General features: G+C 44.9%; 1 long non-coding RNA gene across 2 annotated transcripts in view; it reads left to right on the top strand.

Annotated features, from left to right (window-relative positions):
• The window catches only part of LOC148110542 (uncharacterized), a 62552-nt gene that overhangs the window by 23423 nt on the left and 15314 nt on the right, over positions 1-23815 (top strand). For both annotated transcript variants that reach the window (XR_015728096.1, XR_015728095.1), the window contains exon 2: positions 18759-18797. This is a non-coding gene — a long non-coding RNA (uncharacterized LOC148110542). The remainder of the gene's footprint in view (positions 1-18758; positions 18798-23815) is intronic.

Raw genomic sequence — 23815 nt, 5'->3', positions numbered from 1 at the left:
AAAAAGACAGGAAATGCATAGGCTCAGAAGTGCTCACTAGAAAACTTACTTCCCTATATTGTCTTCGTCATTCTTGAATTATGGAAGGTTTCACATTTCGCATCTAGCCTATTGGGTGATGGTGGTTGTCCCCCAAAATGGTTCTCTGGGTGAGCTGGCACTTCATCTCCTGAAATGTCCTTTGGGTCCCTGCTCTCCATCCCCTCAGCCAAGATATTTTTCTAGACTCTTGCTGGACTTGGCATGGTGAAGAAGTCATTCATCAGACAGCTATGTGGTCTTTGGCAACACACAGACCTGGGATCGTGGTCTGGCCCCACCAGGAAGTAGTTTTGTCATCTATAATGTGGATTAATAATAACTCCTGTATAGACTTCGTGTGGAGGGTTGAATGAAGCTTTGGCAAATTTCCAGGCACATATAAGTTCTCAGTAAAGACTAAACCCCAAACAAGACAAGCCATCAGCAAGAAAGAAGATGATGCAGGATGAGCCTCTTGGCCGGTCTCTGTTTTCAGGAACTTCTCCTCTCACCCTGAAAATCCCTCCTCCTTCTCTGAACAGACTTTTCCCCAAAGAAGTTTTATCCTGCCACCCTCCTGCTGAGAACAGTGTGTGCATTTGGAAGAACTCAGAGCTTAGAGTTAGGCTTGGGTTCAAATGCTGGCTTGGCCACTTAGAAGCTGCGTGATGTTAGGCCTGGTACTTATCCCCTTTGTGTGCCCTTTTCTTCCTGGATTTTGTGGTCTTTCATCAGCTTCTCCCAGTATATCAGTGTTATCCTTCCCCTCTTCTCTGTAGCCTGTGGCCATCTGGCTTTGCTCACTGCTCAGTCTCTTCTGTGTCTGGCATGGAATGGGGGTGCCCGGCCAAAGTACCTGCCTAACCCTTTGCTGCATGACTTTTCAGTTCCTGTGCATACCACTCTGGTCTCTTCCCACTCATTCTGTGCAGAGTGAGTCTGATTGGTGGCCAATGGACCCTCTGAGTCTGGTATCAGCCTTGATCCAATCAGTTGGGACTGGTGGTGACGTCATGTGGGGGCAACATGGCAACTAGGGGAAGTGAATGTGTGATGGAGGCCAGTTCCTGGACATCGGGCTAGATATGCTCTTGACATCAGGTTCCCAAGTTAAGAGTATTTGAATCGCAAGGGGGGAGGCAGCCTATTTTCCTGAGATTCTGTGAAGGAAGCCTCCATTTCTTCAACCCTGAGGGATGATAAAAATCAGACACATCATTTTTCCATCTTCCTTGGCTTCCCGTTTAGGGTCTCAAAGCCTTCTACTTTAAACCATTCCAGAACCCCACTCTCCTAACTGGGTCAAAGAGAGAAGAGAAATGCCATGTGCTTTGTGATGGCAAAGAACTATATTAGGTATGTTTGGGACTTTTTACCACAAATTGGGCTGTTCATTGAAATATAATGAATAGCTGGGAAATAAACATCCCTCCTATGTCGGCTGTTAAGCATAGAATTTCCCTGAAAATTACCACACAAAGAAATCCTCTCACCTTTCAAGCCCTGCCATGGCACACCTGTTGTGTGTGTGTGTGTGTGTGTGTGTGTGTGTGTGTGTGTGTCTGTGTCTGTGTCTGTATGGGTTAGGCAGGAGGCTGGGGTAAAGATCATGTAGAAGTGCACCACATAGGTGCCTGAGGGCAGCAGCTTTTCATGACTATTGAAAACCTAGAGCCCTGGACTCTCCCTGTGGCACTGCCCACCAGGAGCCAGTGCTCAGTGCACGGTACATCCACCCTGAAGTGACTGACTTGCTAATAATAAGTTCTATGAGCTCATAATTTGTAAGTAAATATTTTTTGAGTACCACTTATGTGACTGGCATTATTCTAGGCATCCGGGATAAATCAAGGGAGCAGAGCAGCTAGAAGTCTCTGCCCTTTGGACCTTTATTCCTAAAGTCAGCAGGGCCTTCCTGCTGCCTCCCTCTCTATGCTACAGACCCTTTGGCTGCTGTAACCACAGGGCCTTTGCACATGCCACTACCTAATGGATTCCTACTCATTTTTACTTCCTCAGAGAAGCTTCCTCCCGCTCTATTGCCCATCCTCTCTGCATTTCATTGCAGTTTGCTTTGTTATTTTGCACTTTCAGAATCACGCTGCTTCTCTTTAGCACAAATCTCCATTTCTGTTTATACATTTGTGTGATTACTTCAGTATCTTTCTCTTATACTAGACCCTGACTTCCATGAGGGTCAGAGAGGTTTAAATAATTTGCCCAGGATCCAAAGGAATACAGTGAGGATTTGATCCCAAGTCTGCCCTATGCTCTTCACACAGTTTGTGTATATCCCCTTCCGATAGCTGTGCAGAGCTACCACCAGCTGTGTAAGGATAATGACAACAGCAGCTGACATTTGCTGAGCTCTCACTGTGTGCTGGGCACTGGGATAAATAAATGCCCTCCATATACTAGTTCCTCATTTCTGAGGGGACAGGAGCTATAATTAATTCTGCTGTGCAGATGAGAAGGGTGAGTAGGAGGGATAGCATGCCCAAGGCAGGTTGCAAATCCACTCCTGTTGGATTCCCTACCCTGTGGCCATTACAGCTTCTATGCTGTCTTTTTCCTAATACTCTCCCCCATGAAAAAATTGAAGTGGGTCATGAGGGCCAGGCCTGTGCCCTGAATCCTGCTTGTACCAGGAGCACCAACAGAGATCTGCAAAGGGTTTCACTGACATGGGTAATGGGTTACCCATTACCCATTACCCAACTTGCAGGCTTACTACTCATTGATTTCTTCTTGGCACATAGAGGTCCAAGAGAATCTGAGTTGGTTTGGAGCCCCCTTCTGATGGTTCCTTCATGTTCAAAACCTGCTGTGGTAAAACCAGGGGAGTGTGTGTTTGTGCGTGCATGTGTGTACGTGTGCGCGAGGGTGCACTTTGACATTAAAAGGTATTGATGCTGCGCTGAATCTGGGCCATATCTCTTTCTTCTTGGGGGTGTACTGTTGTGCTTGGTTGTACACAGATGGCTCTACAGAGCAATCTCAGTGTCAAGGAAAAGAGAAGGGATTGTTGTCAGAGGTCAAAGTCAAGAGGAAACTTTGCCACTATTTGTCACCACTTTGTGGTGACATCTGAGGCTTTAGACAGAGGATGCTTTAGCATCCCTCTGACTTCCAGGCAGGCTCCTTCAGGGACCCAGTGACCTGAGCTGGGCATATACAGCAGACATTCATGGCAGCCTGTTTTGGGGGAGTGTATTTCCAGGCAGGTCTTGTAGCGTAATAGCCCTATGACCTCAGCAAGCTCCTTAACTTCTCTAAGTCTCAGTGTCCCCTACTGGAAAATGGGGCTGATTATAGTCTTATACCTCTTAGCTTCTTAGCATTGCTGTGATGATGAAGTGAGTTCAGATGTAAACTGCTTGGTCAGTGCCTGGTATGTAGTGGATACTTAATGAATGACAGATAAATACTGAAAATACCAGTTTGATGCCCCCAAATAAAGCCTTCTATTTATTCCTTTTGAGTGATATGGATTCTGCCTGGAGTAGGCTCCTTGAGAAAACCAGAACACCTCTTCCTTTGGTGTGGTTGGTCCTGGTTGTTAATTTCCAAGACCCATTTAATTTTTTTTCTTCACTTTCAAGAACAAAGATATCCTGCTGAAAGATCAGGAAATGAGAGATAGAAAGGGGACCTCTCAGCGATGATTTGTAATGGTCCATCAACAGGGATAAACTCCACTGCGGCAAAAAAATAATGAAACATCGATTCTCAGAACCTATTAAAAGTCAGATTTATATGAGAGTTTAAAAAAAGCAATTAGTCTAGATTAAAACTAATTAGTGATTTTTGTCCCCATTCTGGGATGGTTCAGATCTGCATAGGCTATTGGGGACCTACTATGTGCAGGACTTCACAGGATTCAAGGATGGGAAGGAACTCTAGAGAGATTAGATCCAAATAGAAGTGACTTTTATTTAAGGAAGAAATCAATTCCATGGTAGAGGTGCAAGCACAGTGTCTTGAGGTTTCAAAGACATGCATCTTCTCTGATTCTGCCTCAACTCCATCTAAGAAACGATTCAGCTCCTCTTTTGAGCTTTCTTTCTGTATCAGAGCACCTGAGCTTTATCTCTGGCCCTTTAAAATTTCACTTTGCATACTTCCTGGATGGGGTGAATGGTACCCACAACTCATAACTATGTGCTGATACTACCTTTCCTATCTCCAGGCTCCAGTTGTCTGGTGGACAACTAGAGGTCCAAGATCAAACTCACCATCTCTCCCACCCCCAGCCTATCGTCTCTTATGGGTTCCTCTCCAGGTTAATATCACTACCACGGGCCTAGTCCCCCAAGTGTCAGTTCCATGGTCACTCTAGATTCTTCCATTTTTCTGCCTCCCACATCTAAATTGGTCACAGATTTTGCTTCTTAACCATCTCTTGGGACTGTTTTATCTTCTCGATCCCCACTGTCTTTCACCAGGACTGTTAGTGACAGTCTAAATTGTTCTTCTGCCTCTAATGTGTCCTCTCTGAAGCATAAACTGTACACTTTTACTATTTTACTTGAAACCCTTCAGCATTTCTCCAAGGTCCTTGGGGTGATTCACTGCTCATTGCCTTTCAAATAAGATCTTCTGCAATTTGGATTCTGTTTACTTCCTACTTTGTCTCTTGTAACTTTTCTAACAACTTCATCCTCTCATCTTATTTGTGTCTCCATGCATCCATCCAATAGTTATCAAGATCCTAGTATGTGACAGGGACTAGGATAAGTGCTGAACTTAAAACAGTGAACAAAACAGACATGGTCATCATGGTCTTTGATCTCCTTAAGTTTACAGTCTAGGGGACAGTCTGACAATAAACAGGTAATTAATAAACTAATCCATGGTTCCTGGATATGTGGTCACATATGATTCTGAGTATTCCTGTGAGGGTGTTTTTGGATGAGAGTCACTTTTAAATCAGTGAACTTTGAGTAAAGTAGATTGGATGTTTTCAACTCCACATTGTAGAGAACAATCAGTTGAAGACTTGAATAGAACAAATGACCTGCCCGAGCAAGAGGGAATTGTGTAGCAAAAGGCCTTTGGACTTGAACTACCCACAAGCAATAGGATGTATATGTATGTATAAAGACGTTTTTCAAGGAATTGGCTCACCCAACTATGGAGGCTGGCAAGTCTAAAGTCTGCATGGTGGGTCAGTAGGCTGGAAATCCAGGAGAGATGGCTTCCATATCCCAGTAGCAAGAGTGTTAAAGGATTTGGGGCAGTGTTTCTAAAACCAACTCAGTGTGCAGGCTAGTTATAAATTATTTGCATTTTTCCCACCTGCAAAATACATTAGATTCTTCCAAGACTCCCTGCAAAAGTATCTCCCATTCCACCATCAGGCTCGGCTTGAGGCCAAGGATCTCATAAACCTTATTTAAGGTCCACATGTGGATGAGGATCCTCAAGTTTGGTCCCTTGGATACAGGTTCTCTAGATTTGAAGATCTGTGAACTAAAGGGGCAAGTTATCTGCCCACCCCTCCTCACCCAACACTTAACATGCAGTGATGAGACCAACATAGGGTAACTGTCCTAGAAATTCCCATTCAGAAAAGGGAAAATTGGGGGTGCCTTGGTGGCTCAGTTGAGCATACAACTCTTGATTTCAGCTTAGGTCATGATCTCAGGGTTGTGAGATTGAACCACGCATTGGGCTCTGTGCTGAGTGTGGAGTCTGCTTAGGATTCTCTGCCTCCCCCACCGCTTGCACACACATTCTCTGTCTCAAAAAAAAAAAAAAAAAAAGTGGGGGGAACCATAGCAATCAGTGGCCCATAGTAATTGTGAAATTCATCTTGGCATATGATGCCCACTTCTTGATTAGGGTCCAAAACAGATCCCTGGGTATGAATTTTGTGGCTTTTGGCTCCAACTCTCAGATCTTGATTCTGACCTTTGAGACACCTACCCCCCACTCCCACCCCTTAAGAAACAGCCTATATCTGCCACAGGGTAGATTTCTCTACTTGTTCTATGTCCATGGAAGTTTGGGGATCAAAAGGACTCTTTTAATTAGTACTGTCTTAGTTTCTTTTACTCCAAGCTGGTATGATTACTTTAAGAACCTTAATGGATTTCTTATGCGTCAATTCATTATGTCATTAGACCCAAGCCACACCCATGAATCTCTAGTAGATAAGTCCCTTTATACTTGGGCTCTCTGTGAGGCTTCTGTGGGATAGTATTTTTTTTTTTTTTAAAGATTTATTTATTTATTTATTTGACAGAGAGAGAGACAGCCAGCGAGAGAGGGAACACAAGCAGGGGGAGTGAGAGAGGAAGAAGCAAGCTCCTAGTGGAGAAGCCTGATGTGGGGCTCGATCCCGGAACGCCAGGATCACGCCCTGAGCCGAAGGCAGACGCTTAACGACTGCGCCACCCAGGCACCCCTGTGGGATAGTATTCCTAGTATCTTTGGAAAACCTGTTGTCCTCAAGTTGTCTTCTAGGATCCTTGAAGTGATTTCATTTGACTAAAGTGGTCTAGGAATCTTAAATTTTAACAAATGGATTTTCAGTCAAACTACTGGTGTCATCTTTCCTCTGAAACTGGCATAGTGTTCTGATAACAACGTGGAATTGATCTGTGTCCTTCCTTACTTTGAGTAGCCTTTGTTGGCTGGAAAGATTGTCCTGGGCCCTTTATATTTACTCAGAAATTGACCTCAATATTGTATCATTGGTTCTTTAGTTGAGCTCTTTTCTTGCCCAACTTATTCTAGGTGACCAGAAGAAGCAGGATTGCACCTTCAACACTCTGTCTGGAAATCTTAGATGCAACAGAGTTTATCTAGTATGTTTTCTACTTTCTACATTACTGCAGTCAAAGTTTCTTCTACTACACATCCAGGAACCCCTTTTTTCCCTAGCTTCCAATATTTTCCTTCTTACCATCACCAATTGTTACCTTCAGGCCTGTCACACAGTACCCAAATGAATGGCACATGTTTTAGTTTTGGTTCAATACCATCACGCTTTTGGAAACCAGCTTTTGTTACACTTATCTGTTGCTATATAACAAATCACCCCAAATTTAACAGCACAAGTAATGATGACTTTACTGTGTTTGTAGATTCTGTGGGTTAGGAATTTGGACAGGGTGTAGCTTGTCTCTGCCCCATATTGTGTGGGGACTCAGATGGCTGGGGTGACTAATACAGCTTGAGGCTGGCAACACTAACTGGAGACTTCTTCACTCACATGCTTGGTGACTGGGTTGGGTTGGCCCAATGGCTGGGTTTGGCTAGGATTTGAGACCTGAGTGCCTCCGTGGGACTTTTCTGTGTGGCTTGGGCTTCTCACCACATGATGGCTGGATCTTGAAAGGAACTATGTCAAGAGGGAGTGCACAGAGCGTGATCTGTACCCAAGATACTCATTCAGAGGCTATATGGCCTTCCATGATCTGGCTTCGGAAGTCACATAGCATCACTTGGGCTATACGGTGTTAGTTGAAGTCATGAGTCCTCCCAGATTTAAGGGAAGGGATGCCTCTTGATGGGAGGAGTGTCAGATAATTTAGGATCAGGTTTTTAAAACCTCCACAAGAAGCAGGCCTTGGAAAAAATTTAGGACTCTGTTTCATCCTTACCTAAGATGACTAGATAAGTTTTCAATAATTCTCTTCTCTCCCTTAGATTTCTGTAATGTTTGATTCAACTGGATCCTCTCCTCCCACAGAGGAAGACCCATTATTTCCCTCTTTATTTTCCACACATCCAATTTTTCAACAACTTAGGCATTTTTTTGGTATTCACTTATATTGTCTTCATACGTTCTTGTGATGGAATGACGGAAAGGTGGCAGTGTGGCCATGGTCAAGAAGAGAGAGATTGGGTGAAGGTTGCTTGGCCAGAGAGCCCTGGTCTTGAGAAATAAGTTCTTGAAATAAAGGCTGTTGGTCTTGGAATGTAATTAGCCTCAAGTTAGGGAGGACAATTCATAGCATTGATCCAAGGCTTCCAGTGTTTTTATTACGTATTGTTTTGAATAAATTGAAACTGAGTTTTTATTTCCTTTTATGTTATGAATACTGAAAAACATAAAAGCATAAAGAAAAAAATTGAAAGCTATGGCATATTTTATTCTTTATGTGTTAAAGTGAAATTATTCTACATACACCAAGTTAAAAAAAATTTACAATGCATTAAGCCCATTTCTCCGTGTCATTAAATATAACATTGGAACATTATCTCTGAAGGTCGTAAAATACTCAATTGTATATCTATGCTATACTTGACTTAATCCCCTATTTTTGGACATGTAGGTTATTTCAACATTATGTTGGATCATTTGGCTCATGTAGGATGAGACCCAATTTATTGTCACACTTTGCACCTTTCATGGGTTACAGTTATTTTTGGAAACAGAGTTGAAAGGTTCTGCTGTGGAAATTGAAATAGATTTATTCTGTATAGTCCCTGAGGGTGGCACCAAGTCATTAGTAACGATGATAGTCATGATAACAAGGACATTTGTGACTAACATCATTTATTTACTGCACCTACCAAATTTCTTTTTAAAGATTTTATTTATTTATTCGACAGAGATAGAGACAGCCAGCGAGAGAGGGAACACAAGCAGGGGGAGTGGGAGAGGAAGAAGCAGGCTCATAGCAGAGGAGCCTGATGTGGGGTTCGATCCCATAACGCCGGGATCACGCCCCGAGCTGAAGGCAGACGCTTAACCGCTGTGCCACCCAAGCACCCCTGCACCTACCAAATTCTTAACCTATGTATCATCTACATATCATCTTTGCTTTGTTCCTCTTTGTCACTTGCCACAGTCACCAAGACCTGTCCATTCAGCATCCTAAATTTTTCTTGAATCTACTCATTTTCTTTCCTGTTCCCATTGGCACCTCTCTTATCTTGATTAGTTTAGTAGATGCTAGGTGTGGAACTGTCTTCCACACAGTTCTGGAATATCCATGCTGGAGTATTCCTTCTACAGTGTAGCCCTGGTCATGTCATTCCAGTGGCTAAATCTCATCTTTGGAATAATGTCCAAACCCCTTCTTGGGTCCCACAAAGCCCTGCCTCACTCCTACTTCCCTTCTGTTCTCCAGCAAGTTATGAACTTCTGTGGTCTCTGGCATAACCCTGTCTTCAGGATTTCATCTTAGTCAGCTTGGACTGCTCTCACAGAGCATCATAGGCTGTGCAGCTTAAACCATAGACATTTACTTCTTATGGTTCTGAAGGCTGGAAGCCCAAGATTAAGGCGTAGCTGACCCGGTGCCTGGTGAGAGCTCTCTTCAAGATGTTGACCTTCTTGCTGTGCCCTCACATGGTGAAGAGATACGTCATCTCTCTCATCTCTTAACACTAATCCCATTCATAAGGGCTCTGTTTTCATCACCTAACCATCTGCCAAAAGTCCCACCTCCTCAGACCATCACTTTGGGGATTGGGGCTTCCATATATGAATTGGGGAGGCACACATTCAGTCCCCAGAAGCCTTGTGTCAACTCTTACCTTTTCCTGGAACACTCTCTCCTTCACCAAGTTATCTCAGTCCAGGTATTGCTTCCTCTAAGAAGTCTTCCCCCCAACCTCACCCCAAGTCTGGATTAGGTTCCCTGCTAGTGCTTGGTGTGACTATTGTAGGGTTCTCTTCCTAGCACTTACCTTGGTTGTCATAGAATTTCATCATCTCACTGGATTGTGAGCTCTGTGAGAATAGGGCTCCTTCTCTCTTCCCAACAAATCTTAGCCCAGTGCCCAGCACATAATATGCCCTCATTAATTATGTGACTAAATGAAACCCATGGCTGCTGCTGCTTGGTCAAGCCCACTCACAAGATGACAACTCTGACCCACTTACAAGAACCAGCTCTAAAACCCTCCCATATTTGCTTTCTGGGGGATAGAAGATTGTCTTCTAGGCAGAAAAATGCTTTAAAAAACAGAATAGGCAAGCACTTGTGTAAATCATTAATCTGTTTACTATTTTTATTTGCATTAGATATCAAATTAAATATTGCATTAAGTGAGTTAAATATTAATATTGCATTAAATATATATCACATTTTAAAAATTAAGTACTAGATGCTCTTCCTTGGAGTTGTATTATGAAGGCTTTAGCACACAATAGCCCAGCATATGCTGTGTATAGTTGTCTTCCACATCACTGATGATTTATGAGAGCCCACAGGATTAAGGGAACAGGTGAGTGGCCGTAGGGGCCTGCAGATAGGTGGTGTGGCCAGGAGGGCAGGGCAGCACAGCACAGTGAGAAGTGATGTCTGATGGTAGTAGGAGAGAAGAGGAGTGGGAATGTGTAATTTATCATGTACTTTTGCCATACATTGTCTGAAGCAACGTACATGAATTATCTATTTAGTTCTCATTAGAGACAAATGAAATAGGTACAATTATCATGATACCTCACACAGGTGAAAACTGAGTTTCAAAGAGGTTAGGAGACACATGCAAGGCATCTTGGCTTTGGTGGGGCTGTCATAGGCAGTGTGACTCACATTTTTAACTGTGATCCTCTACTGCTTCTTGAAGGAGGTGCTTTCAAGTTGGCATGAATCAAAATAGACACATGGGTTTTAAGGAATTTTAAATTTGGCTGTCTTTATTCCTAACAAAGGAACATGGTAGAATTTAGACATATCCACCCACCCATCCATCCACTCATCCACTCATGTTACTGGCTTTTATCAAGCTCCCAGTGGGTACCAGGAATGACCAGGTCTGGGAATATAGTGCACAAGGCAGGTATAAACACTATGTTAGTAGATCTCATGGTCTGGTGATAGAAACAAGGGCCACCTGGCTTTTAATATCCCAGGCTCTTTCCCTTCCACCAAGATGTTTCCATACTCTGAACTACTCTTTGCCCCTGTAGTGTATCCCATATTTTGTGTCTCTGAAGAGCTAGGAAGGGCATGATGCTGACTGTGCCCTGATCCCTTGATGACTTGCTTAGAGATTCCTGGTCAACATCTTTTCCTGTTGACTGGTTCCCCACGTGCTAGGCAGTAATGTCCTATGATGTGTTGCACCTCAGTGCGCAGAGGCCACATGCGTGTATTGGAGTCTAGGCCAGATATGACTCTAGGTCTTCAGGTATGACTCTTGTCTTCTGTGTTAAGGGCGTTATCTGCATCCCTGACCAGCTGCTCCCTGTTACACCTGCATGGCAAATACAGCTTACCTGTTCAGGTGGCTCCCAAGGCTTTATCACATCTCCATGCAGTAGATTCTGACATAGAGAAAGAAACCTCAGCACTTTGCCAGTCCAACTGGTAAGGTCTCTCAGATCCCCAAATTCATACTTGGGCTCCAACTTCTCATCTGAATCCCACATGGACATGTTTCATTATCTTTTTGGCCACTCTAAATGGACATCTCAAATGTCACATGTCCATCAAACACTTCCTTAATCTCTACCAATACCCCCTCTACCCCCCGACCCCGATCTTCCCCAGATCAATAATGAGCATCACTGTCCACCAGAAATGCAAGTCAGGAAATCAGGGATAATGATATTTTCCTGGCCCCTTGACCCCCAACACAAATACCCCCTGTGACATACCAGCATATCTCCTTGATTATATCTCCACAATATTCCTTGACTCTGTCTTTTTTTTTTTCCGTCTTCATTGCTGTCATTCACACTTCCATGACCTTTTGCAGGAACCACAGGAGCTTCCAAACTGATAAGCTATTTCTACTCTTCCTCTGTCTGAACCATTCTCCATATACCTCCGTCCCTCCCTGCTATCATGTCCCTTGCACTTGGAAAAATTCCGGGCTCCTGATTACCGTGGATTCCAAGGCCCATCTGATACTCCGCCCACCTGATGCTATAGCAGCTTTTAGCCTGCTCTGTCCCCCCCAACTGGAAGGCAGGTGCCAGGGGTCAGGAGCTGCTCCAGTTCACCGAGCACAGGACACCGCAGGCCCACAGGAAACAGTGGTGGAGTGAGTGATTTACTGAGGCAGCCAGGTGATGGGACAGGTAGTGTTTCCTTTCACGTTGGGGGTTGCACACTGGGGGATGGAACTTTGATCTTGCTATCCCTGTGTCTATGCTACAGTAGACGCAGAACTTCTCCTTCGAGGAAGGACTTGTGGCCCAGCTGTGAATGGTGTGGACAGATGACAGCCTCCAACTGTTGAGGACTCAGTCCCACCTCAGCTCTTGAGCTGCCCTGCTCTTCTCAGGTTGGTCCCAGCCAATGACTGCAAGACTCTGTACTAGGGCCTGGCCATTTCTGTGTGACATGGGACTACACTGTAAAGTGTAGACACGGGCCTGGGCTCTTGAGTCCCCAGTGAGCTGCCAGACACTGTTAGATCTGCAGGAATGTCTGGCAGCTCCCCTGCCCAATCTTGCTGGCTCCCTTCTTCTTTCACAGCTCCATCAGCATTCTGCTGCTGCTGTGAAAAATGATCACAAACTGGGTGCCTTAAAACAACAGCAGTTTATCCCCTCTCAGTCCTGGAGGCAGGGGTTCGAGATGTTGCCAGGGCTGCGCTCCCTCCCAGGGCTCTAGAAGAGGATCCTTCCTTGCCTCTCCCAGCTTCTGGTGGCCCCTGGCAATCCTTGGCTTGTGGCTGTGTCTCTCCAGCCTCTGCCTCTGTCTTCATATGCCCCCCCCATGTCTGTGTCTGTCATGTTCTTTTATAAGGACACTGTCTTTGCTTTTAGGGCCCACCCAAATCCAGTATGACCTGGTCTTACCTTGATTATATCTTCAAAGACCATTTTTCCCTAATGTCATATGCACAAGTTTTGGGGGATTAGGAGGAATTGAAAATACCTTTTTGGGCGAATACTATTCAATTCCCTACTCAAGTGTTACTCCCCAGTAAATTTTCCATGTACCTGACTCCACTTCAATGTCTGTTTTCTGGAAGACCCAGCTGACATGCTTTCTTTCCTCATCTGGAGTGCTGTATTCCTTGCCTCTCTGTTATAATATTCCATTTCTGCATAAATACTTGAGTTTTGTCTTCCTGAGTTACTTGGAAGCCACCTGAGGGCAAGTGTGTGTCCTTCTGCACAGTACCAAGTATGATCTTCCATTTATATGATAGAATCAGTGGATAAGAGACGTCTTGGAATCAGAATCTCAGACAAATACAGAAGCCCTGAGAACTTTACTTCTCTGTTTTTGTGATGTGTGAAGCCATAATAATAATAAGGATTTAATGTTTCTTTTATTTATTTATTTTTTGGATTTAATGTTTCAATGGGGTGGAGTTCACTGCTGTCCCATCGGCACCATTATAACCCTTTCTGTCTCTTAAAGGGCTGTATATCTCCCTTGAAAACAGAGGGGCACCACTGAAAAAGGGGAGCACATGGAGAAGTTTTTGGAGCTCTGCAAGGCTCAGGGTGTGAATGGGAGTCCTGGACCATCCACAGTCTTTGGGCAGCTGCATTAGTGGAAGGTTCCTTTCAGATGGTGATGGGGCACAATCACCTGGACTCATCCTGGGTGTCATGATCTCCCTCCAATGGCTAGATTGTTGTATAGGCATTGGTTTGGCAGATTCCTTTGGAAATCAAAGACTGAATACTGTCTCTTTATCCTGTCATTCCTGCTAGAGTAATGCTAATCCTCCCTAAGGCAAGGAGGCAGCCTCTGACTGATGAAAGTCTTATGTAAGGAAGCGCACAAAGGAAAAGCACAAAGATTAATCCAAGTTTTAATCCCATTGCAGGAGCAAAGTGAGTCACCTGCATGGACTTCACTTAGCAGCTATGATGGTTATCATTGCTTCTTCTCCCAATGTTATTGTGCTTGTCGTCAGGATGGTGTCGAGGGGACACATTCAGACATCAGGTTGAAATTCTTACGAAACAGATGACAAGGAAAAGAGGGTCTGCAGAAATACCGTTTCTTGTCTTTTCTCCACTGGGGAGAGGGATGTCGAAGCTGCAGGCAAGCCAGGTTGTTTCTGAGGGGCTCCTGCAGTGTTGCGTTCTTGGTGTGCTTTCTAGGAGATGGCAGACTGGAGGGGAAAAGGGGAAGTCAACCTAGAGGAGACCCTGTCATGGTCTACCTGCTTGCAAGGTTATGCGAACAGAGATTGGATTCAGTTTTTAAAAGTGTGCATAGCAGTAAGATTTGAGCTTCCGTAGAGTGCACTGGTTTGGTAATTCCAGAGTACAGTTAGGACATAGGTTCCTGTTCTGAACTGTTATCTGCCCCCCTTCTGCCTCTTTCCTTCCTCCCTTCCCCTTAAGGCAACTCAGGTTCCCAGACATGGAGAGAAGGGGTGGGTGAGGAGACCAGGAGGCCTGCGGGGAGGAAAAGTGCCTAATTATTATACTGGGCACTGTTCAGAGTCGGAACTTCAGGCCTCGCAGTTTCTGCAGAAAACCAACCAGGCTCTGATGAAAGTTTCATGTGGTTTTCTCTTCCCTTTAAATCCTGTTGGGACATTTTTGGCAGAGGAGAAGGGGGTAGGGTTTGCCTTAATCCTTCTCTGTCCCATATTTCTGATTTAAGCGGATCCAAGCCCAAGCCTTGCAATTATCTCAAAAATAGCCCCAATAGCCACGGTGCTTTTGGTGGGTTTCCTTGGCGGCATCTAATGAAACAGCCCGGCTAAGAAGAGATAGCCTGTTGGCAGGGTGGATAGATGGCCCTGCGTCTGTTAATCTCACATTTCATCTTGGTTTAAGCAGTCTCTGAGCTCATTAATTGTCTTTCTGAGAAGGACCAGGCATTTATCTTTAAGAGCCATCTAGCTTCAGTGAGTTCATCCAGCCTAAAGAGAAAGGAAGGGACAGACCAGAGCTATCCACTTAATTTTACTGAACAAGAAATAGATTGTTAGACAGGGTGACGGCTCTTGATCTGTTTTGCCTGATTGCCCACAAGACAGGTGGTGCCAATTGCTGCCCCTGCCAGTGGTGCATGAGAGTGCCACCTCCCTGTGCCATCACGGCAGTAAAGATCACCTATCTTTCCCTGACACAGGTGGAGTTCTGTCCATGCCCATGTCATATGAACAAACATAAAAGAAACCCATGGAGCTGCCTAATGCACACAGAGGACCTGTCTGTTTTAAACAAACCAGATAGACAGTAATTCAAAATTAACCAGAAGGATAGAGTAAAATGACTTCTTACACATTGCAATTTTTTTTTTTAACCATGAGATTCCTCTGATGAATTTAAAATAGATTTTGGATGTCGATGAGTATGGGGATAGTTAAATTATGGTGTGCCCATAGTATGGAATTGTATGCAGCTGTTAACAAAGGAAGAGATGGCTCCACATCAGGGGTTCTTTCCACATCTCAAAGGTCCCTCAGGGAACACTTGGCACCCCCTACGACAAAGAATTATCCAGTCCAAATTTTCAACAGTGCTGAAATGGAGAAACCCAACTCTACACGAACTGTCTGGAAAAGATATTCACACTCTATTGGTAAGATTATAAAAAGCAAGAGCAAGTACTCAGGTCAATATGTACAGCTCTGATCCATTTTTAAAAGCTAAACTATATTTGTGTGTGTGCATATATGCATATATGAGCAATATGTTTGTACATGTGTAGGAAGAGGCTGGAAGAACACATGTCAAAATTGCATCCATGACTATCTTTTCAGGGGTGACTTTGGAGAGTGATAGGGACTTCATTTATAATTCAGAAAAGAGTGGTGGGGAAAATAATATTGATTTTGATTTATCTAAATTCAATTGATACCCTACCTTTCCAGGATCACACATCCTGCAAAATGGATTTTCACAGGGCAGCACATTGACATAAAGCATATACATTGCTTTTCAAGGGACTGTTACATGAAGCTCATCTAGATGAATGCTATAAATGAGTTTTTTATAGGATACTCTTTCTTTTCATTGCCCTGTGTCTGCCATTAGTTACAGTTGAGCTTGGCAATACTGGGCTTTGATTTCTTAAACAAACAAAATGAAACTCTTAATATGGGGCATAAACAGATCCAAGTGGTTAAAGATGCATAAAAAGTCTTTAAAACCACTTCATGGCTTACCAAGATGACCAACACCCTGAAAACAACAGCCACAGAATATTCATTTTGACCAAATTGTCCTGCTGGTCTCCTTGCTTTCAGCCAAATTGTTTTCAGCAGCATAGAGACGTGTCCAGAAGCCTTTGAAGAGTCTATTATTATGCAATTATTATGCAGTAACCAGACCGGGGACAAGAGTGCAGTGTAAGAGACACAGCTGCAGTGGATCAGCTGGAATTGAAAGTGGGGGTGAGCGAGGGCAGGCACCCAGGCTGCAGGCTCAGTGGACTAGGAGAGCCCTGAGAAGAAGGAGGTGCAGCTGGTGGCAAGAGGAGAGCTTGACTTGGGTCCTGTGGAGTTGAAATGTCAGTGGTACTTGTAGAGTGGAGAAGGCAGTCAGTTTGTGGGGCCTGCAGCTCAGGAGAACAGACAGGACTAGGTGCAGACTTTCAGAGGTCCTAGAGGAGGTGGGAACCGGGATCCCAAGGGGACAGATAGTAAATGGTCCCAAGGGAGGGTAAGATGCATGCAGAGGATGCTGGTGCTCCTGGAACAGGCACAGGAAAAGGAGCCCAATGAGGAAGCACTCTGGGAAAAGTCGGAAAGGGGATAAGACAGCACTTGAAGAAGGCAGTGGAGAGTCACTGCAGAGGGATTCTGCCAAGTTGAGAAGGTAGAAGGAGCTGTGGTTATCTGATAAGGTGGACTGGGTGGATGGGGCCTCCAGGCTCAGAGGAGCAAAAGAGAGGACAGGGAGGAGCATCACACACTCTTCTTCAGGGCTGTAACCTCACTTGTGTTTTGTGATCCCCTAATTACTATCTGCTCCTCCCCGGACCATAAGGGCCATTGGGGACCTTGTCCTTTGTCCTCCTAATAGTGTCTCTGTGTTGTGCACAGTCCTGGAGAGTACATGGGAAGAAGCAAAGAGAACAGAGCTTTATTATTTATAAAGGGGGTGAGGGGTAAGGAAAAGAAGGGTGAGCTTTGAATATGTTTCTGGGCCAAGGGAAGGAGCTCGTTTGAAGGAGGATTTGAAGATAAAAAGGGGAGGGGTATTGGTGGAGGAAAGGCTGGGGACCCTAGGGGAAAGGTCTACATTCATCTACCTTGTGTAGGTAGACCCCAGGCTCTGCCTTACACTCTCCATGTGTACCTCCCTTGTAAACTTGAGGCCGGAGACCCACCTGAGTGGGCAGCATAGTGTTCCCAAATCTGATCTGGCAGGCACAGGCAGGCAGGACAAGCCTTCTTGTATACACCTTGCAAACAGGAGAGAGAAGCCACAGGGATGCCTGGGTGTATCACCCTTTGGGTAGGGTTAGGAGGAGAAGCTCATCCTTCAGGTATTTATCTGGCATCCACTCTACAGATTACCTGTTTCCTAATTGTGGCTCTAGCTCAGTCATACCCCTGAGCATTTTTCTTTATGTAAATGGACTGTGCTGACTGGTCCTAGCCCATGTTCATTGTCAATCTGTTGGTCATGGGCTTGACCAATAACGATAATAAATATGCTATAACGGCTCTTAACACTTAGGCCTTTACTGAGTGCTGTCTGTGATGTGGGCATGTGATGTCTCATTTAATCCCCATGCCCAGCCTGTGAAGTAGGATGAGGAACCTGAAACTCAGCAAGGGCTCTTGGTGGGATGTTTCCTTGTTTTGGTGGCCAGGTCAGCTGGGCCCGAGACCTTGGGAAGCAGAGCTGTATCTAATCCCTTTGCCTTTTGGGTGCTGGTTGGTTCAACTCCTTGATGCAGCTCATTAGGCTCTGAAACCTGCTTTGGACCAGCCAGTGCCCAGGGGTTTCTCCTCAGTTGGGCAGAGTCTGGGAAAGAGATTTTCTACTTTCTTTGTCTTGGGTTCTGAGGTGCTGGTAGAGTCCACAGACATATGTTGAAAGGCTTGATGTGAGCTTCAGGCAGGGCAAAGAGGAGCTTGTAGTACCTTTTCTCCCTTTGGGTGGGAAACCATCTTGGCCTAGAGGGTGGTGTCCTGGGCACAGGGGCAGGCTGGTCCTGAAATTCACATTTCAGAAAGTGTCTCTGCAACTCACCATTGGGGCTACTTGGGGCAATTGAGCAGATTAGGGTGTGGCTTTTTTGGTGCTGTGAAAAGATTGATTCTTCCTGTGGCTTCCAAACTTGGTTAGAAAAACACCTAAATTTGTATGTTAACCTTCAAGGCGAGATGTGATTGGGTCCCTGACTGCCTCTCTGATGTCTGACTCCTCCCAGCTACTTCAGCCTTCCTGTTGGCTGGCTCTCTTCCATTTCTGCCTGCCCCAGGGCTTTTGTACCTGCTGTTCCTGCATTGTAAATACCTACTCCAGATGTGTCTGGCTCCTTCTTGTCATTCAGCTCTCAATACCCACTACCTCCGACCCCCCGGTCTACAGTAGCACTCCTTACTCTCTCTCTGATAACCCATTTTATCATCTTTGGACTTACCACTGTCTGATCTTATCGTCATCTATTAATTATTTATTACCTTCCTTATGTGCTATGTTCTCCCTCTTTTCTTTCCTACCCTATAGCAGGAAATTGCCATGTTGTTTATTGTTATAAATGCAGAGCCTATAATGGCACCTGGCATGCGTTAGGCACTCAATGAACATTTTTGGATTGAATAGATCAAATACTTCTTTCCAAAGAATGTAGTTATTTTGTCTAAGAGAAAAACATAGGAAAAGCAACTGTTGCAATGTGAAACTCAACGTTTCTTGTCTTTGTATTTTTTTAATGCAGGATTTACTGTCCCTGCCATACGACCTGGTCGAGAGTCAGGTAAGTACTCGTTTTATCCTGACTTAGGATTTTTGTTAAGTCTGGTGAAAATGAAGGAGGTAAAGTCTCATGTACTCTATTACTGTGCAAACCCAGCCCAGCCATGTAGGGGTGCGGCTAAGTAGCAAGGTGGGCATTGCCAGGGTGATAGTTTTCTTAAGCTCCCCTCCCAGTTGGAGGGGCTCCTGGGCATAACTGGAACATACGTGCCATCATAGCACTCCAGTCCCGTGCCTGAGGCTGACAACTATAATCAACACCAGCACAATTCAGTCCTCACCCAGAGCAATGTCTCCCCATGGATCAGGGGAAGGCTGGTGATATAGAACCTACCTGGCACCGTTGATGTATGAGCTCTAGAAATCAGTTTTGCCAGGGTGTGGGTGGGTAAGTGGTTAGATGGCCTCTTACTAGAGACAGCGATGAGAGTGGTTGTGAGGATGGAAGCCATGCCCTTGCCTCTGTGTCATCATTCAGCTTTGAAGGCGGAGGAAGGAAGCCACATCTTCTGGCATCACACATTTTTATTAGCATTGGAGCCACCAGAGCTTGGCCATGTAAGAATATAATTGAACCAAATGGATCTATACCTTGGGGCAATGCATTTTTTTCATTGATTCCGACTCCACATTATTATTGTTGCTTAATGAGGAGCTAATGTAACTTCTAATGAAGCCACATGGCCCTTGGATAGATGAAGTAAGGTTTTATTTCCCTCATGACACTGTATCCTCTCTTCAATTAAAACCTGGGAAGGAAAATTAATACCAATGTAAGAATTTTTTTTCTTCCTAAGATCAGTATCAAGATAGAGGCTTTTTATTACACATGTAAATTTCCTGTGTGATGGGACCAGAGAGGTGCATGGCCAGCCCATGGGCGGCCTGGAGTTGGTGTAGGTGGTGAAGGAGGCTGAATCTCTGGTCTCTGTCATTTGAGTGGTGATGAGAGCATGCTTTGTGCTCCCCTGTTCCTTCTCCTCCTGACAGTGTCACTGCCCATTGGAGACCCCTCCCCAGGCCCCCAGGCTCCTGCTGTTGGCTGCCAGTTATGGGTAGAAGAATTTGAATAATTAAAAGTAATTTACTGAGGCAAAATACATGTAACATAAAAATAAGCATTTTAACATGAACAATTTAGTGTCATTTAGTATATTCACAATGTTGTCAACCGCTGCCTGTAAGCATTTTCATCACCCATAGGTAACTTTGTTAGCAGTCACTCCCTGTTCCCCCTCCCCTAGCCCCTGACGACCATAATCTGCTCTGTCTCTGTGGATTTGCCTGTTCTGAACATTTCACATGAATGGAATCGTACAGTATGGCCTTTAGTGATTGGTTTCTCTCACTAAGCATAATGTTTACAAGATTCATCCACATTGTAGCATGTATCAGTACCTCATTCCTTTTATGGCTGAATAACATTCCATTGTATGGATCCATGACATATTTGTTTATCCACTCATCTGGTGATGGGTATTTTGGCTATTGGGAATAGTGCTGCTGTGAACATGCATGTACAAATATTTAAACACCTGTTTTTAATTATTTTGGATAGATACCTAGAAGTAGAATTGCAGGGTCATAGAGTTATTCTGTGTTTAACTTTTTGAAGAACTGCCAAACGGTTTCCTTCTTTTAACAAGGAAATTGAATCTCAGCAAGGTCACTCCAGTATTGGCTGGGATTTGAAGCCTACCAGGCTGGCTCCAGGGCCCATGTTTTCAACCACCATGCTGTACTGCATTTGGGGGTGTCGTCCCTGGTTAGCACATTCTAGTCTGTGCACAGTACTGGGCAAAGCAAGAGTGGGAAGGGCGGAGGATGACAGGGAGGCTCCTCTCACTTCAGGGGACCAAATGTATAATTCCTGGCCAACCATTGGATTTCCTTGACTCTGATTTACCCTTCTTTTCCATTGGGCATCTTGACTTCTAAACTTTGGAAAGTCTGTGTGGTTGCTGGGTCATTTAATCGAGTTAGTTTGTTGATAGGTTGGTTGATGGAGTTATTCAATTTTTCTCTCACTCTGTCTCTATATACATGTGTGTGTATAAAAAAAAATCAGGACTGAGAATGTCAACTTGACAAAATATCAATTCATTGGGCATGAGCTGTGAGCTATATGATAACACTTATATTAGCCTAAATCTCCATGGCACCTAGGCAGACTTGGTGTCATCATCCCTCTTTCTATCAGGCAGGGCAGAAGCCCAGAGAGATGAGGTAACTTGCCCACAGTCACACAGCTTGTAACTGGCTGGACTGGGATTTGAACCTCAGTCTGTGCATCTCTGCAGCCTGGATTCTTCCTCATATGTTTGCCAGTTTTTCTAAACTCCCCCAGGTATCACATTTTCCACACAAGTGCGGTGATTGGTTTAAAAAACAAAACAAAACAAAAAAACCCTCATTACAGTTCTGGTTTTCCCAGACCCACACAGCCCCCAGAGCATTTTGGGATGCTCCGAATTCTGAGCTGGTCGTGAGAAAATAGGAATTCCTACTGGGGCAGTGGCATTTCATTCCTCTCTTCCTAGTGGTTTACTAATCAGCATGTAGCAAAACAGATTATCTGGTGTTTATGGTCAAGGTGGTGGGGGCTGTTGTTTTAACTGACTCTGCATCCTTGCCTTCTCAATGCTTCAGTGACTGGGATGTGAGGTCCAAATCTGTTGCGTGGGGTTGTTCATCCTTCTTCCGCTCAGAGCGATGCTTCACAAAACTGGACAGGGAAGGTCCAGGTCTCTAGCTTCTCTGGCAGCTCAGAAAGCTGGAGACTGATCATTCTAAGGTGAGAGGGTGATAAAGGTGGCATAGGTTGGTAAGGTCCACCCACAGGGAGTCCGTGGCTCCCCAGGCACCAAGCAGTTAAATGCTCTGCCTAGAAAGTAACGTCCCGGAGCCTTACTTCCTTCCCCAGGCCCCCCTCTCCTGAGAGTGATAAAGCATGAGGGGGTGCTGGGGGATATTTACACCTGCTCTGTGCACAAGCTTCAATGGCAGTAATTCTCTGACCTTTTAAAATGGATAAATCTCCTTGGCAGTGGGTATTTCTAAAGCTTAGCTCCGAGTGGGGCCTGAGGCACTGGGAGACGTGGCCAGACCAAGGAGAAGATTGATTAGTCCTGAGGGAATCTGTTCCAGAAAACTGCCACGCCCATGGTGGTTTGGGTAGAAAAGTATGTTTTTGGCAGGAGTGTGAGTCCTTTCGTCACCTCCCAGATGGATGAAAGCAGGCAGGCTGTTTTTCAGATTGCAGTGGGTTTATTCCTTTGATCACCTGCTTTCGTTACTCTCCTCTATGAGCTCTGATGGATCCTCTGTTCTCACGTCTCCATTATTCGCCATCACAGGGAGCATGGGGCAAGAATCTTATTATCGCTGGCTGTTTAACTCCCTTCCAGCATCACCAGGGAGCATAATAACTATGTGGCTGGCCGTTCCCTTTCTTTTATCCTCCTTTCCTTCCTCCTCCCACCTGAGTTTCCAACCAAGAGGTGTGGGAGAACCTGGAGAGAAGGGTCTGGCATTTCTCAGATACCTACTGTGTGCAGGGGTATCCCCACAAGAAAGGTGGTTGTTAAACCCATTTGTGCATGGAGAGCCTCATGTTTGGAGAGGCAACTGACCATCCCAGGTCCCCCAGCTCACTGAGGCCAGGACAAGGATTAAAATCTAGGCCTAACTAACCGTGTAGTATTTTCTATTTCTAATGCTGTCTCCAGAACAGGGAGTGGCGATGTGAATGCTCAGGTGAGTTGCTTCCCAATACCTAGGCTCCTTACCTCTCATGGTGCCTGTGCTCCCTGTCTGGACTGGGTCTCACCTCCTTCCATCAGCTGTTTGTAAATTCAAGCACACTCCCTGTTAGAGAGGCTGGGACTGGCTTCTTAGGGATCATTTCCTAACAGAAGGAATGCTCTTTCCTGCCCAGCAAGTGTCATTTCATAATTACCAGTGTAATTAGAGCAGGATTTACCATCTGAGCCTCTGTGGAAGCTGCAAGGCTGCCTGTATAGGTAGCTCTGGCTTAGAAGGGTGTATGACTACCTAAGGAACCCGTGGTGTCCTCCAGGCTCCAGCAGACCCACATGGAGTTACCTCTCAGACTATCCAGGTAGATCTAGAGGCTTCCCATGGTTCCAAGAATAACACCCAAACACCCTGGCAGGAGCTGGCTCCCAGGCACTTTTCTGACTTGGCCTTTGCCAGCCCCCTGCTTCTGGAGGCTCTCAGATTCCAATGCCCCCTTCTTTTAGGAACCTGTGATGACTGGCCAAAGTATCAGTGTCTTTCCTGCCCCAAACATGTTCTTTTCCATTGTTATATCTTACCTTCTTTATGGCACTTGCTACTATCTGAAATAATATTCCTGTTCTCATGTTTATTTTCTTGACTTCCTCTTAAATAAAATATAAGCTACTCAAGAGCCATCTCTTGCTCACTGGTCTTCACATGTCCTGCTGAATGAAAATCTGAGACCTTAGCTGATACCTTGTTACTCCTGTTACACTCAATCATATCCCATTGTTTATCACCATGCCTCTGTTTTTAATTTGTCTACTTATGCTTTCTTCCTTTGTGTGTGGAGGAAGCCTGTAAAATTCCTAATAAGAAGCACCTTATCTTTGTATTCCATTGGATCCCCAGTGCCTGGTATGGAGTAGATTCTCAGTGTACATTGTATGGTTGGATGGATGGCAGGGGGTGGTGGGTTTGGAATGGATTGGATGGGTGGGTGGCTGGGTGGGTGAGTGGATGGATGGAATGATGGAGGGATGAATGAATGGGTGGGTGGGTGAGTGGATGAATTGATAGATGGATAAATGGGCAAGTCGGGCTGAATTTTCCTGAGATACCCCTTGGACACTTGTAGTAGCATGCTTTCTGTCTTACAAACTTTATTAATTTTATGATTCAGGAGCCTTGGGTACTTCGGATGGGTTGGTTAGGGTCTCCCAGAACTACTGTATTTCTCTCCATTTCTCTTTGGAAACTTGTCAGGGTTTGTGCTTC

The sequence above is a fragment of the Ursus americanus genome, chromosome 2 (genome assembly GCF_024610735.1).
Source record: "Ursus americanus isolate L20-20 chromosome 2, mUrsAme1.1.p, whole genome shotgun sequence".
Lineage (NCBI taxonomy): Eukaryota > Metazoa > Chordata > Mammalia > Carnivora > Ursidae > Ursus > Ursus americanus.
The sequence above is the reverse complement of the archived record's forward strand: the minus strand, read 5'-3'. Positions and strand labels throughout refer to the sequence as shown.